At 42.1% G+C, this 16,447-nt stretch overlaps 1 protein-coding gene across 2 annotated transcripts in view; it reads right to left on the minus strand.

Moving 5' to 3' along the window:
* Positions 1-11,089, minus strand: part of LOC104932099 (cytoplasmic protein NCK2) — a 42,629-nt gene extending 31,540 nt beyond the window's left edge. For both annotated transcript variants that reach the window (XM_010747254.3, XM_027290948.1), the window contains exon 1: positions 10,800-11,089. The gene's annotated coding sequence lies outside the window, so the exon portion shown is untranslated. The remainder of the gene's footprint in view (positions 1-10,799) is intronic.
* Positions 11,090-16,447: the final 5,358 nt, after the last annotated feature.

Here is a 16,447-nt window from a genome sequence, read left to right on the forward strand (position 1 = left end):
TCTAGTGATACGTGACAGAAGGCAGAAGCAGTTCAGAGCTCTCCGCACACTATCAGTTGTCCGACATGTAGCTGTTATCGCGTTGTGTTGTGTCTCGGCTTGCTCATTGTGCAATTCTGACAACATTGTTTAGCTCGTGCATTGTAGAGGCGCAGAGCTTGTGGCAGGTTTTCACGAGAGTTGAATTCCATCCGTATAATCCCTCCCATAATGCATGTCCCGGCAAACACTATTAATACTCCTCTCACTTTCTTATTCTCTGTGTGTTTGCGGAGTGAAGGCACCTACACTTAATCACAGAGATTTCTCAATTATCTTGCGGAGAAAGGCTTAGAAACCCGTCCCAGAGTCAGTCTGCGAGTCACAAGTCATCGATGTGTTTCCTCTCGAGGGATTGTCATCATGATGAAAGTACAATACTTTTAATTTAAGATAAGTAACCGGCCATCCGATGCGTGCTTATAAATCCCGTCGGCCCAGAGGTCTTCACACAGCGTGGCGGCGCAGAGCGCTGAGGGTGTGCAATATTTTAAATCCAACAAATTGCAAAACAAGCTTATTTCACTGATCCATGTCCGGGTGGAGGTGCGCCATTCATGAAATCAGCAGCCGTGATACCTGAAGAGTCCTCACAACCAACAACATCAGCAACCGCACGGTCACACAGATCTCATTTCAGATCACTAAAACTCATCAAGTCGCTGGAAGATTGTGCTCAGCTCAATTTCTCACACTGAAAAATACACCGTTATCTGTGTGAGTGTAGTCTACGAGGAGCCTCCGCTATTTGTTTATTTGGAGAAGGATTTTTAAAAAGGGAGGGTATGTAGGGTTTGGGGGGTTTGATTGTTTGAAACCAAACAAAGAACAGGAGGCGTACAATGCTGATTAAACATGTACTGTATCTGACACACTGAAATAACAAGTGTAACTTCGCCAGCAGCTTTTTGCTGATACTGTTTAGTGTTGCAGATATGATAACAACATTTCCTCATTGTGCTGATAGAACACATGGAAGCACACAGACAGATCCTGTAAACACCGCCACAGCAGTGGAACAAGCTCAAGTTACAAAGATGGTGAAGCACATCACGGCTCAATAACTATCTTACTTTATACTGGAGACACAAATACAGAAGCGGAGTATATCAGTCCACTGCAGAGTTATGTTCAATCACATTAATCACGTCGTTTTTAATTCTGGCTTGTCGTCGAGTCACTCTTTTGTGAAAATAAGGAGTGTGCTTACATTTTTAGAAACAGCTACAGCTCCAGTGAATCATACTGGGTGGCTATGGCAGCTGCGCTCTGGGGGAGGAACTCTTGGGACATCGTGAAACGCCTATACACTTCTCTGTGAAGTTCATTGCTGTGGGGTGAAAAGAACAGCTGGCGTCGTGGAGAACAAACGCTGGAGTTAATAGTGCATATGGTAATTGGAGTAAACAAGGAGGAACGAAATATGATTATTTATTAAGCTCAATTTGCATAGTTTTAATTGAAATTTAAATGACTATAACTGAAGTTTGTCTGAGTGTCTATACCTGCCCATCACAAAATGTGAGCAGCTTCGTCCCTCATGAGGGGAGACCCTTAACAAATGTGAATCGATATGTTACGAGAGCGTCGGAGCATCCACGGGAATGCTGAGAGATCGTTACAGATGCTGATCCTTTAGAGGGACGCCGCATGTCAACGTGGGCTGCGATGCTCTGAGGGGAACTTGGAACGTGGATCGTTCTGTGAAATACAGATAACCGAAGCCCTCGTGCTCCGTGTGAGATAACTCAATGTTTGTCTGCACGCCGCCGCTTTGCGCGTCAGGACAGCCAAAGGGGAAAACGTCCACTTAATTAAATCAATTAGAGCATGAAGGGCCTGCTGACGCCTCCACTGAAAACAACACGATGGAACAAACTCGAACAATAACTCGACTCTTTTCACGAGTCACAGAAACTCCAGCGATGCTGCATAAGCGTTGTCTTCATGGCACGACTTTTACACGTTATTAGATGATGTACGACACCTCAACAAGATAATTTGTGTTAATAAACCAAATACTTGCTAAGCAGGTAGATAAGGGGTACATAGTACATCAGAACCCCAACAGGCACCACTGCAACACTGTTTTAGTCTCTTCTCCATGCAACTTCATCTAGAGCGCTTCAGAAACGTTTTGCCCACCAGACTCTGTTAATTTTAATAAACATGTTTATTTCTGCTGTGAAGTTGGACATTTGAACATGGGGACTTATGGAGACTGACTCACTTCTGGAGCCAGCCTCAAGTGGACGTTTGAGGGACTGCAGTTTTTGGTACTTCCGCATTGGCTTCACTTCTCAGCCACGGAGGTTGCCGCTTGCATCTGGGAAGCTTCTGAAAGAGTCTGGTGGGGTTTGAAATATTGACTAGATCATGGCACATAAGGAACACATCGCATCCGTGCCCGGTGGAACTTATTATTTTTTTATTTTGATTCATGTGCCAGTGATTTTATAGGGATGCACCAGGACTAATCCAGCACTAACCATATCGAACAGATCGCGTTCATTGATCCACGTTAACATTAAAGTTTTCTTTCTCACTGCTTTCATGTACAGTGGTAAACTAACGTTGATACTTTGCCATGGCCTGCATGTGTTTCACAATAAAGGCGTTGATAGCAGAAGTGTTGACAATGACCTCTGCAGTCATAAATTTATTATTATTTATTACAGGTTTCTCGTGTCTCAGGAAACAAGGCCTGATGTTACATCTCATTAACAGTCTTGATGGAGTGGCGCACCGGTGAAGCCGTTTGTTGAAGAGACGTATAATCAAACTGAGGGAAGCCTTTTCTGAGAACAGCATCGACCCTGATCATTATTTATAACAGCAGCTGTCAGGTCTGTATCTGCTCAGCAATACGCCCACCGGAAAAACTGTGTGTGTGTGTTATACGTATTAAGACAAAAACATGCCTGGCCTGTGACATCAGAGACGAGGGGTTTGCATCCAGACTCCGGTCTGCGCTTACATTTAGACAACAAAAGCACTATGGTTAAGGTTCAGGGAAAAGCGTGGTTTCGGTTAAATGTTATAAACATGTGTCTTAAGTCACTGTGGATATTAAACCAGAGTAAGATCTTTCCCCCAACCTTAACCAAGTCCTACAACTATAAAAAGTTTAACAATTCTGCACTCGGAGCAACGTCAGACGTTTTACTGATAATTTGTGTGACTTGCCAAGTGTGTTAACTTTCCTTATTGTGTTAATAAAAACATGATCCATTTAGCACCATGTGTCATTCAACACATATTTGCTGATGCAAATTAGGAAGATATAAAAACTGAATTTCCAGGAGATATGACTGCGCAGAGAGGTTAACGGTATGCTGCTGTATAAAGTACTTGGTATTGGATAATGACAGTATAAAGAAAGTAGAACTGTAGTACTGTTTTAAAGCCTGGGTGCTCTAATAAGCCATCTGTAATGGGACTTTCCTGTACCAGGCCGTAAACATGTTTATTTCTGCTGTCAAGTTTGTGGAGGTTGCCGCTTGGTATTGTCCAGTACTTTGAGTTTGGGTATCAGAATCTGTATCTGGAGAGAAATAGTTGGATCTCTGCACCCAAAGTATTGAAACTGTTTACTAATCTTTGCACTGAGAAGTTGCACTGGGTCAATTTCTGCATGAAAAATGAGGCAGCAGTCAAAGTTAATGAATAATTTCCAGCTGATTTGTAATTTTTCTCCATTTAGATCAGCTAATCGTTTCAACTTTAATATCCGTACTTGTGTATCTGTGTACGTGCAGGCAACTAAGGTCCTGAACTTTTGTCCAAAGTTGACACTCTCCTGCTAAAAGGTGTTGAATTTCACTCCTCGCTCTGTCTCTCTTCGTTGCCCTAAGTACCAATTTTCTGCTGCGTAATATGAACCACACACACTCAAGTAAAGTGTGTGGGAGCCGTTGACCCTTGATTACGATTTAACGAGCAGTTCTTGCTCTGTTTATGAATTTATGGGCATGTTTCTCTGTTGAGTGAGCGGGAGTTGAATTTACAATCTGCAGTGATCTCCATGAAGACCTCGGGAGGTTTACAACCCCCTACTCCCCCAAAACTCATGTATTTCACATCATTTCATTAATTAAGAAACGCCACCAGCATCAGAGCTCCTACTCTACAATTTTCTGTTTTTTAAAATAATATACTCGTTATTCTCACCTTCCTGTGCTCCATCATTATGATGCTTTAAATGATTGAACCTGATTTAACCTCTGTGATTACCTCCACGGCCACCTCAGGCCCTTGACATCATGCGTCATCCACAGATTACAAAGTCCACGGGTGTGGCTTTGTGGATCAAGTGAGTGTGAGGCTGAGATACTCCACCACCGTCCTATAACAAGCTTTACTCACTCCCAGTTGCCTCCCTTCCTCCCCTTCATGCTCTCTCTGCCCTCCTCTCCTCAGTGTCCCAGTGTAGGATTAGGCCCAGTGCCCAGTGGTGACACAAGGACACTGGAGCCAACAGACTGTTAGTTCAGTTGTTGGGCATGAATTAGGAACTCAAGCCGGGTGGCAAAGGAGAAAGGTGATGATAGAGATGAAGGACGAGGTGGAGCAAACTGAAACAGGAACAAAAGAGAACGCTTGGGACAGACAGATGAAACTCTAAACTACTGATAAGAAGCGGAAAATAAAGTTGTGACAAAGCTCAGGTGTGAATTACAGGCAAGAGAGACAGACGCTCATGATATCAACTGTGTTTTTAACAAGAGTCCACTCACTCTGCACTGTGAGGCTGGCACCGTGCTGCTTTGAGCTGAATGCTGACATCAGCACACTTACTCACAATGAAAATGTTCCTGATGTTAAGCTGATAATGTTTGCCATGGTCGACAACTTTTAGCATGTTAGCATGGAGAGATAAACGAAAAGTACAGCTCCTCTGTAAAGTTCTTGTAGCTGAACGATGAAATGTCACTCGACTCAACAGGTGTTGAGATATTTATCCCAAAATCAAAATGAATGTTACGATGCTGCTAAAAGAAACTGCCAAAGTTATTAGAACACTGCATGGAAAGCATGAATGTGATGCCCAGTCATTATGTAGATGCTGAGATAGTTTGCGCAGTACAAAAGACATCAGGATTCTCTCTGATCAAACAGCTGTCAACCTCATGATGGTGTTAGGGTACGTCCAGACGGGATCCAGCACAGGTCTTTCCATTCATTTGAGTGGGGGTAGATCATTTTGGTTGCAGCAGTGTTGGCCAAAGAAACACAGCGACCTGTGGTGGAGAAGTCGAGCCATATCCAACTTTTGGTAAAATGCAGGTCGATGTTATGAGACTGAGACTATCCAGGTGGAATCATGGACTAAACTATCATGGTTTATTTACACTGCAAAATAGTGACATGAATTAGTTTCATTTGGTTTCTGTCAGATGGTTTGAGAGAGAGACAGAAGGAGAAAGCGAGCATTGGTCTAGCGACATAGACAGCGAATGAGACTGAGCGAGCGCTGGCATCGATACAGATAAAAAGTTATTTCCTGATTGCTTCACAGCAGTTACCTTCATCACAAATACACACTGCCACGCAACACCGGATCCTGTCTGAACGCCACTGAAACAGACCGTGGATCTTCTGGTGGGGTTGCAAACGCTGACAAACAGTCGCGACAGCTCTGGTAGCTGCGACACATCCAGAAAGTGTTCGGTGGAATTTAGCCCTTAAAAGGAAAAGTCAGGGGATCACCACAATCATTGGGGTTCATCCCCTGGAGACCATAAATATCTGTACAAAGTTTTAGCAATCCATCCCAAAGTGTTGGATGGACTTGACACTGACCATCCCTGGAGTCTCAAATGGCTAAAAATCCTAACAATCAAAACAAGGAAGGTGAAGTAAATGATCGGCAATAACAAGTTACCAAGTTTTATATCAGCTCTGAATACAGACACTCAATACATGTGTACAAAACAAGCCTTAGTTTGTCCTTAAGAAGGACACGCATACAGTTCAATGGTCACAGCGTGCCGTCTGCTCGATGGCAGCACAACTCCTCCTCCTCTTAAAAATTACGGGGTCGCAGGAAGGGGGTCTATTGTCATAATTATATGAACTGTTTAATGGCTGCCCATTCCCCAGATTACAGATAATTACAATGACAATGGTTTGACCTTTATCTCACCACCAACATGATGCTCTTTTGTGTGTACGTCTCCTGACCGCCCATCTGTCCCTGCACTTATTAAGTCCTTCTCCTCTCTTCCTGAGAGAGGAAACGTTTCACTTTCCACAAAGCCAAAAACACCAATTTTGACAGTGATCGCTATTTCCTGCATCGTTTTTTCCCCCCCTGGAGGACGACTGGAGACAATCAAAGTGTCGACTCACAAAAGTTTGGGTAAACTACAAACTATTGCGTCATGACACACAGGAGAGACGGACTGTCAGAGATACGCGGAACATTGTGTTATTTTTATTTGAGATGTCCAGACAGAAATGAGAATGATAAAGTGACATGAGGACGGTCTAAAACCATTAAAAGCTTTTGTCTAAAACACCATACGTAATTAAATGTTTTAAAGTGACTTATAAATCTATTCAGAGCTCCAGAAACTCCATTTAATATGGGCCATAAAACGTAAGAGGGTGATGCAATCATCTTCAAACCTTTGTTTCACGCTGGGATAAAAAAAAAAAAAAAACTTCACCAGGTCTTGAAATGACTAACTTGAATTATTTAACTACTAATTACATTATGAAAGTATGAATTTTTTAGTGTTAAATTATCAGACTCTTAAATTTATAATTATCACTGCGTGTTAGACTCATGGTATCTTCTGGTAAAAAGAAACTGTCAAGTTCACGTTACACAGGATGGTGGTTTAAAAGGATTTCTAACGTCTTTTTCCACCGACTCCTACTCAAAACAAAAGATAAGACAAAACGTTGTGTGGGCACTGTGTGATCACTTCCAGCGTGTGAAGACGAGCTGAGTAATTAGTCTCAGCTCACAACTGTGCAATCAAACAGAAGAAGACGAAGAGGAAAGAGGACCTGGGTTATTATTTAATCTGTGACGTGGCACAAATGACACATTTGCGAGTTAAATGTCCTGACTCAGGGAGTTTGTTATGCAAGCGATGTCTGAATCCAGCAAATGATGGAAATGAGACAATATTTACACACTGAGAGAAACAAACAGGTGTGATATTATGAATGTGGAATAAATGTCACGTTCGGTTTTCATGCTTCACTTTGTTTATCTGCCCCGAGAGTCAAATCATTCAGAAGTGGCCTCCTTCAACATCATCACGAGAAGACGAGTCCTGAGTTTTCTAAGACTAACACTTTATCTTTCACAGTCGGTCACTTGTTAGACGGTGCGGTCAGCCTGAGCTCATCAGGGAATTAGGAAATATCACGATTACCTTTTAATTAGCTGGGATTGTACCAATAAAAAGGCGACTGATGAAAGTCAAGCAACATCACCTCTGTTTGCTCTTTTTAATGGGGCTGATTGTGTTGTTAATTATTACACTTAGGCTGTAGAGAAATTAAATAATAAATGTATTATCATTAACCTCAAGTGTTGTTTGCCAGCTTTATCGCTGTTATTTCACACAGACTTCCTGGAGGTTGATCTCTGTGAGGCTGAAGGAGGAAATCACAATTCTTTTATGGTGAACATCTGATTTAGAAAACAGAGGAAGGTTCAGTGTATTCTCTGAAGGTTACATCACTGTAAGCTGTGTATTAATTCAACTTGAAATGCTGCAACTCTGTTTATTATAAACTATTTATTCATTGAAATGCTGCAACTCTGTTTATTATAAACTATTTATTCATTGGTCAGTTATTTCCAGTTATAATAGCTTTTAAAATGTGAAATGTTCTTCAGAAATTCAGAAATTAGTTTGTCAAACAGTCCAAAAACACAAAATATTCAATGTACAGAGTTACATCTATTCTATATCTAGTTAAATCTATTATTTTTCTGTGACTTGACAAGACTAAAAGTTTCAGTATTATTATTAGAACTATTTGTACATACAACAATTAAGCAATCATTTATCGTGCATTTGAACTCTTGCAGGGAACTTCCAATATTATGCATTACCGTGAGTTGAATGACACACACAGCATGAAGTGTTTTTGTTGCCTGGATGAATGAATCAGCGTTCCTCAGTAAATGATTCATGCTTTAATGCGCGTATGACTTAATATTTACGAGCAGTACCTAGTGAATGGATGACAGCACTGAGTTTTGACCTCTTGATAAATACGTTACATAAGGCAGGAAGCAAAATAAATACAAAAGAACAGAGACGGAGAGCTGCACCTAGACTATTTTCATGACTGATTAATCTACCGATGCTCTGATTAACCGTTTAATTGTTGGTGTATAAAATGACACATCATATATCCATATTTTGTCCCACCAACATCCACAGATTTTCATCTTACTATGATGGAGAAATGATGCATTGACACGATTAATTGACTATCTTTGCTAATTAAATTCTTGACGATGAATCTAATCAACTTTATCTGGCAGTGGTAGAAGAAGTACTAATATATTTCACTTTAGAAAGGTCCACTGTGTCAGATTTAAGGCTCCATTTACAGAATATGGAAGCAAAGGAATTTAATATTTACAACTCTGTTTTCATGAGAGCAAAATAATAAAATGCTTTTGTTTGCTTAGAACGAGCCTCTTTTCCACAGATGCCAGAGAGTCCACCATATTTCTACAGACAAACCAAACACTGACACTAGACACGGCCTTTGTTGTGTTTTGTGTTAGAGAGAATGAGGCGAGGGTGCTGCAACCACCACACCACCAGATACCACCGAGCGTTTTATAGAACTCACCTGTTCAAATGATATTAAAACTATGCAGAATTAACAGCGTGGACACTTTGATTGACAGGTAGGCGCTGTTACAGGTGGTTTGTTTGAGGAAACCAGACGTCACTCAGCCCGCCTCAGCTTTAACAATGACTCACGTCTTTTGCAACAGATTTTGAGCTTCAAAGCGGTTCTTCAGAAACCTGTGGGCGACGTCACGGATACGCAAGCCAGTTTTTAAACTGTCGGTGGATACGACAAAATCCTACACACTGGTCCTTTAAAGTAAAAGTAGCAATACAACTCTAAAAATTCAACGAACAAATGCAAAAAAATTGCAAATTAACGTGTTATGTAGTGGGTTTGAAAGTACAAGATTTCCCTGTAGTAGAATACAAGTAAAAAGTGGCATAAATAGGATGGGAATCGAGAACCGGTTCTTGTTGAGAACCGGTTCCATGGAATCGTTTGGCAGTTTATCTAACGATTCTCTTATCGATTCCAGCAAGCACGACTAATTACGCCACGTAGCTTATGCAAGTTTCACACAGTGCAGTGCAGTCAGTAGTAAACAATCACTCCAAAGTTTGGCTGCATTTTACCAAAAAAGACGGCAACAGGGCGACTTGCAATCATTTCAAAGCGGAGATAACAGCGTCAGGAGGGAACACGACGAACACGCAGAAACATTTGCGCACACAACGTGCAATATTTTTAAATGAATGCCGTGTTTTTGACACGCTTCGGACTGGAGATGCATCTCAACCTAGCAGCAGCGGTAACGGTTAACATTAAACGTGCGTATTTGCCACAGTTTTTTGACCTCGCTGTTGGTTTTGTAAGGTCGTGATACTTCTAACTAAACAAAGTTGATGCTGATCAAACTGTTTGTTCTCCTTTTCCCCCCCCAAAATGAGAATCGATAAAGAATCGAATCGTTAATCAGAATCGATAATGGAATCGTAAAAATCTTATCAATTCCCATCCCTATGCACAAAACACAGTAATTGGAGTAAATGTACTACATAACAAAAACTTCCACGTCTACACCCAAAATATGACATTTGCAAACACACTTGGGAAAATCTTAGGCATGATGTCAGATAAGAAGTTTCTGTGTCTATTATTGCACCTGCTCTGCACATACCTGTCATTGCTGAGTGAACCTTGTCCTGGTGTTTTTTTATTTTTATTTAAAGCGTTACCATGGTGACGTTAACAGTGCGGGGTGTGTCTTGCAAGATTAGGTGTGCCATGAGAAGTGTACCTGCTATCATGCACAATTAACGTGCAACTAACAAGAGACAATGCAGCTCATCATTCATGGGGACTGACCGGGGGGGGTGTAGTTACCACGAAGAGCCGCTAGAAACGGTGACAAGCTCGGCGTGTTTGTGTGTGCGTGTGTGTGTTTTTGGCAATTGTGGTTCATTGTGTGAAAGCTGCAGAGAATATCTGACACACACACTCTTCAGTAACACACACATGACTGAATGTGTTCCTGAAAACACGGGTTAGTGTCGGGAGAAATGTCGGAACAAGTCAAACGTGCCATCTGTGTTGGGGAGCAGGGGATGTGTGGAGACCTGCCGTCGCTTGCAGGCCTTTAAAGAAGTGGCACCGTGTGAATAAAGCTTTAAAAAAAATGTGATGGTGAATTTAAACAAGCTTTTTAGTTATAAAACTGAACATTTAAGGCTTTTTTTTAAACGGCAACAGCAGCTAAACCGTGAGGCTTTTACACGGAGCTTCTAGCACAATCTGGACAAAGAGCCAAGCGTCAAAGCTACAAAGTGAGCCCGGTCTGTTTGTTTTTTAAATCCCAACTTTTACGACTGCTCCTGAGCCAGACAATAAATCTAAATAAGACGTTAAAGCAGCTGCTTAAGCGGGCGAAGTGGAGCCACACACGTCCACAACTTACACACAGTTCACCCTCGGTCTCTTACCTTAGTGTTCGCTCCAGTGAGAATGGGCAAACGGCGACACTCTGGAACGGGAGCAGCTCCGCCGCCAACCGCCGCCGACCCCCCGGTAACCGAACAACAAGTGACTAAAAGCGACGGAGATGACGTTTAAATCCACATGTCCGTCGGTTTCCACTTCGCTTTTCTTTCTTTCTTTTCTTTAAAACACGGACCGCTCGACCTAACCTCGCTTGTTTTTCTGTCGCAGGCTGAACTGCCTCCACATCGATCAGCCCGCGGCAAGCTACCAACGGCTCAACGGCCGGCTTCCGGTGGCGCTTTTCAAAATAAAAGCACAGTTTTCAGAAATACTTTAATAATCCCAGGGGGGAAATCATTTTTGTTACAATACTCCAGGTTATGTTAAACAAGTAATCAATTAAATCAAATCAAATACATTTTATTTGTATAGCCCAAAGTCACAAAGTACATTTGCCTCGGAGGGCTTTACAATCTGTACAGGGAGTGACACCCTCTGTCCTTAGACTCTCGGTTCGAGTGAGGAAAAACTTGCCCACAAAAAACCTTTAACAGGGAAAAAAGGTGGAAGAAACCTCAGGAAGAGCCACAGAGGAGGGATCCCTCTCCCAGGACGGACAGACGTGCAATGGATGTCACGTGTACAGGACAAATTAACACAAACATATTGTACAATAAGAATAAAGAGAACAAGAACACATGTCACCTATATTTTATTTATAGGTGGGCATGCATAAGTGCTCTGTGTGCATACGTATACAAATAGCCCTAGTTTTGCTTTTGTATTTCTGCAGTTGTGTTTTGTATTCTTATTTTGTCCATGTAGATGTATGGGGGAGGGGCCTAGTGGAGCATTGTGGTGAATGGGTGTCTGCGTCTTTGTATCGTCTTTGTAAACATTGTATATCTCTGTTGGCAATAAGGACCCCCTCGAAAATGAGATGGTACATCTCAAGGGGTTATCCTTTGATAAATAAAGAATAAAGAAAGGGACTCAAAAGCAGGATGCATGACAGAGCAGGTGAGGGTAAAGGCAGTTTTAAAGTTACGGAAAGCAAAAACAGACTAGCAGGTAAGGCAGAATAAAACCGGGAACCAAAACAACTTATACACAAAGATATGTAAGGTATGCTTTAATGCTGGTAGACAGCTCAAATAGTACGGTTTCAGTTCAGTATTATAAGTCAAACCTGTTGGTGTCTCAAACTGTAGTTCAGTACAAATGATGTCAATTGGCAATGTTCCGTAAGAGTAATGACTCAACACCGACGATCTTGGAAACAAACCAAACCGAAGCTATTCGATTGGGTCAGGGCGTAGTTGAGCGTGAAAATGGGTGTCAATATCTGTTTGCAATATGCAACTGCAGATTAAATAAAGAACAATCTTAATTAGCGAGCTCCTTGCATTGCCGCCTTTTCCGGCTTCCTGTTCTGGCACGACACCGGCGTAGCTCACTGAAGGCACCCACCCACACCACGAACCCGAAACTTCCAACGACTTTCAGGTAGCCAAAAACGGGGTGGTACAAACACTGTGGCTTCTTGAGCTCACAGTCAAAAATCTGTTATTTTGTGGGTAGAAAAGTGCCTTTAATTAATCAAAGCTCTAATTATTATGGGAACCGGTATCCGCTGATGTACGTTTGTGTTTCAAGTGCAGTCTTGTTTAATTTTTATACTGTCGGATAGTGTCATAATGACACAGCCTCACAAAAAAACAACACTAGATTTCATCATCCACATTGTACAGTACATTTCATGTTATTCACATTTCACTGGATCTGAAGGCCGCAGAATAGCAACAGAGCACGGAGCCACCGGCTCATCACGTACATCACACTTTTCAGTCCAGGTGGACGTCATACGGGGCCGCCTTTCTGCAAAATAAACATCTAGTTTTCATCAGCGTTTTGTAACTGTAGCTCCGCTCAGCTTGCAGGGCTCTCAGCAGTCACTCAGTGGGGGATGATTTTGGGTGCGGCTGGTGAGAAGATGAGGGGCGTGGATCTAAAATGGAAGACTCTGAGTATAGTGGGTGGCAGAAAAAGTGTTGACAAGTGTTACTCAGCCGCGTTAATAAGCCAAGCTCTCCTTGGGCTTAAGAGAGGAGGGGTATGAAAGACTAACCATTCCAATAATTTGCAACTTTAATAGCAGCTTTGTACCCCAGTAGGTTATTAGTATAAATGGTCTCACTCAGCAGACAAGTCTAATATGTTATGTATAATGAATTCAACGTAAAAATCTAAACACGCAACTGTAGGTCTGGTCTGCTGGCTCGGCTTCTGTCGCAATTATCCTCGAGTCAGCTGTGGTAAAAAAAACAAACTTAAGCTTAACGGGAGTCTGGCAGCAGATAAGCATGTGCTTGTACTTATGGCTCTTCGTTCTTCAATTGGATTGATTTGTGCGAGCTTCTGAAGTCATTGTCCGTGGCGGTGAAACGTTCACAGTGGAGTTTTTATTTTACAGCCGTGACAGCTGGAGTAATGACCAAATGAAGGCTGTGTGACGTGGCACGCTCGATGACAGATTACAGTGTTTAGCTCTCTGCCCGCCTTGTGATAGGAAGCTCACACTGAGGCCAAAATATCTGTGACAAACGCTTTGTTTTTTAATTGACAAGGTTTTGGGGGCCACGCCCTTTATACGTACAAGCCGCAATTACGCAAAAGGGTGGGAACTGTGTAAATGTAAGTAGATACACTTGCTGGAGTTTGGGAGAGAATGTGTCCCTTTCTTGTCTAATGCAAGAGTCTAACTGCTCAACTAGTCCTGGGCCTTGCGTTGCGGGATTTTCCTTTTAAGTGATGCGGCCAATTGGTGAAAGGTCTGGACGCGCAGGCAGCCAGTCCAGAACGCCATACTCTTTTCGCAACGCAATAATGTTTGGTGAGGATGCGTAGGTGGTTTAGCCATTGTCTTGGCTAAAATAGGAAAGAGACTTTGTCCTGGATAGGCGAGCAAGGTTGGCCTCGAAACCTCTATGTAGGCTTTTCAGCACTGATGGTAGCCTTTCCAGATGTGTAAGCTGCCCGTGCCCATAGGCCACTAATAGCAACCCATAACCAAAGATGAAGGCTTTTGAGTATGCTGATAGAAGCTGTATGGTCCTTCGCCGCTTTAAGTCCGCAGGACAGCAGTGGCCCATGTGTTACAAAAAGAATTTCAAAATTTTGAATTGATCTGGCGCTCAGAACAGTTTTGCCATTTTTCCTCAGACCATTTAAACAAGGGCTTTGGCCCAGTAAAGACGAGGGGCATTGTCTGATGCGTGTTCACATATGACTTCTTCTTTGCATGATCCATTTTAATTGATTTGTGGATGTATGACGAACCTAGTGTTTCCGCTGAGCCTGTACAGTGATTTCCGGTCAAGATCATGCCATGTTTTTAATCCATGTGCGCTGTCTGAGGGTCCGAGGATCATGAGCAATCCAGTTTTTGAGCCGTTGACCTGTCCTTTGCGCAGAGACGCCTCCTGATTCTCTGAATGTTTTGATGATATTTTCACTGCAGATGGTTGGATCTTGGCAAAGTCTTGCAATTTGTACTGTTGAGTCTTACTTTGAGTTTTGACAAGTTTGTTGCAGATCGTGTGAAACCTCTGCCATCTACACCTGAGAGGCGCTCGCCGTCGCTGAAATGCTCCGTTTTAGGGCGTAGTCAGTGTTACTGACGCTGTTGCCCATTAATCTAATTAACTGTCAACATGCCGCCCAGTTGTTATTTGTGCTTATTTTTGTTTGTTTGTGCCGCTGTCCCAACTTTTTTGAGATGGTGTTGCTGCCCATCAATTGTCAAATAAACTAATGTTGTCCATGAAAATGGAAAAATGTCCTTTTTTACAACAAATGAGTTGTTTTATGTTCCGTTGGAATAAAATATGGGTTTCGAGATTTGGCAAATCAGTTCGTTCTGTTTTATGTACATTTTGCAACAGCGTACCAATTTTTTGGAATTGGGGGTTGTATAAAAATAAAAGTTTTGTTTTGCCTCCGCACTTTTAATTTTCAGTTTCACAGCTCCAAAACGCTTTACGCAGTTGTATATATTTCATCACTCCTCTTTTCGGTGTAGAATAAGCGTTAGACAGCATGGGGCACTGGCTGAACAAGAAAAAGTGGCCATGAGTTTGTATCAGTGTACCTGGCGCAGAACTGAAGCGTTAAATGGATGAATATCGCACATAAGAGAACATTATTAAGCTGAGAGGTTGTGGGCCATGAGGGCTGTGTTTGTTTGGAGTCATGTTCATAGGTGTTTAGTAAGGGAAGGATGGCCATACTGTAACTGTGGTTCAGGTAACAGGATTTGAAGGGCGTCTTAGTTAGATGTATTCTTAATCTTTAGTTCAGTTTGACTTTTTACGTCATAAAAACACTCAAGACGCTCTTGGGATGCCAACTTTTATGTCATCTTTATGACTTCTGTTATTTGATTTGAAAAACACATGATAAAAACTGACTTAAAGGTCCAATGTGTAAGAGATTTATGCTGTCGTGCTTAGGAGCGCATGCAGATGGGACACTTCTTATGCAGCAGAGGCACAGAAACACAAACAGTCCGAAAGGAATTGCAAACCACAAGGTTAGGAGGGAGCTAACGTAACATCCAGATCTGATGATGACAAACAGTCTAAGCTTAATGTTGATGGTATTCTTGTGGCCAGCCTGCAACTAATTTTTAAACTGTCCGGGTGCTCTGATGCCCAGTCCGGATCCAGTTTTTGGTTTACGCTCTGCCTGAATCTGTGAGAACGCCAGCATGAGGAAGGATCTGTTTATATATTATTCATACATATTTTTCCAGTGGTTATAATCGGCGGCTGAAAATAGAAAATGTTATATGTAACCTTAGGAACGAGCCCGATATGTACAGAGGGAGTATGCCACCAGACTAGCACGCAGGATGTTGCGTTCTAGGTAGCCCAAAGCAGACAACGAACACTGGCTCTACAAAGGGGCTTGTCTGGGCAACTCTGAGGCCTCACTGATAGTGCCCAATCCTTCACAACTTAGCTCAAAAAAAATTAAAGAAAAAGAACAGACAAAAAATAACAGCAAATTAATTGGTCACATTTGGATAATATTTGGTCGAGAGCACCGCGCCTGAGTCAACAGGCCGATCGGACAAATGATTCATATTTCATAATATTTTTATCACCCTTTCGTTCATGCAAAATAGGACTGAGTCAGTTTAGCGCAAGTCGAATTATTACGCCATTCGCCGTAACGAGTGACTCACTGGAATGAGTAAAACCTTGAGCTGGTAGCTGGTTGAGATCATCCAGCGCTCGTCTGTTGCAGGACACATGAGAACTCTTAATTAGCAACACAATGTTTTTTAACAGGTGTGTGTGTTTGTCGGCTTGGCAGATCACTGACAAAATGCAGCGGGACGCAAGACTAATCCCACGTAGGCAAATTAATTTCGCTCATGGACAACCGCCAGTTTTTAAAATATTAACCTGTTTGATTTCATAGTATTTTTGCATTGCGTAGAGAATAATACAAACGCTGCTGTACAGGTTTTTTTTGAACATTGTTTTGGTTATTGTAGTCCTCCTTGAATATCGCTATAACTCTTTCATAGATATAATCCAAATATATAATAAAAGCCTCTGTTTTTTTGACTCGCCTGCTCTTG

This window comes from Larimichthys crocea, chromosome XVIII, assembly GCF_000972845.2.
Source record: "Larimichthys crocea isolate SSNF chromosome XVIII, L_crocea_2.0, whole genome shotgun sequence".
NCBI classification, from domain to species: domain Eukaryota; kingdom Metazoa; phylum Chordata; class Actinopteri; family Sciaenidae; genus Larimichthys; species Larimichthys crocea.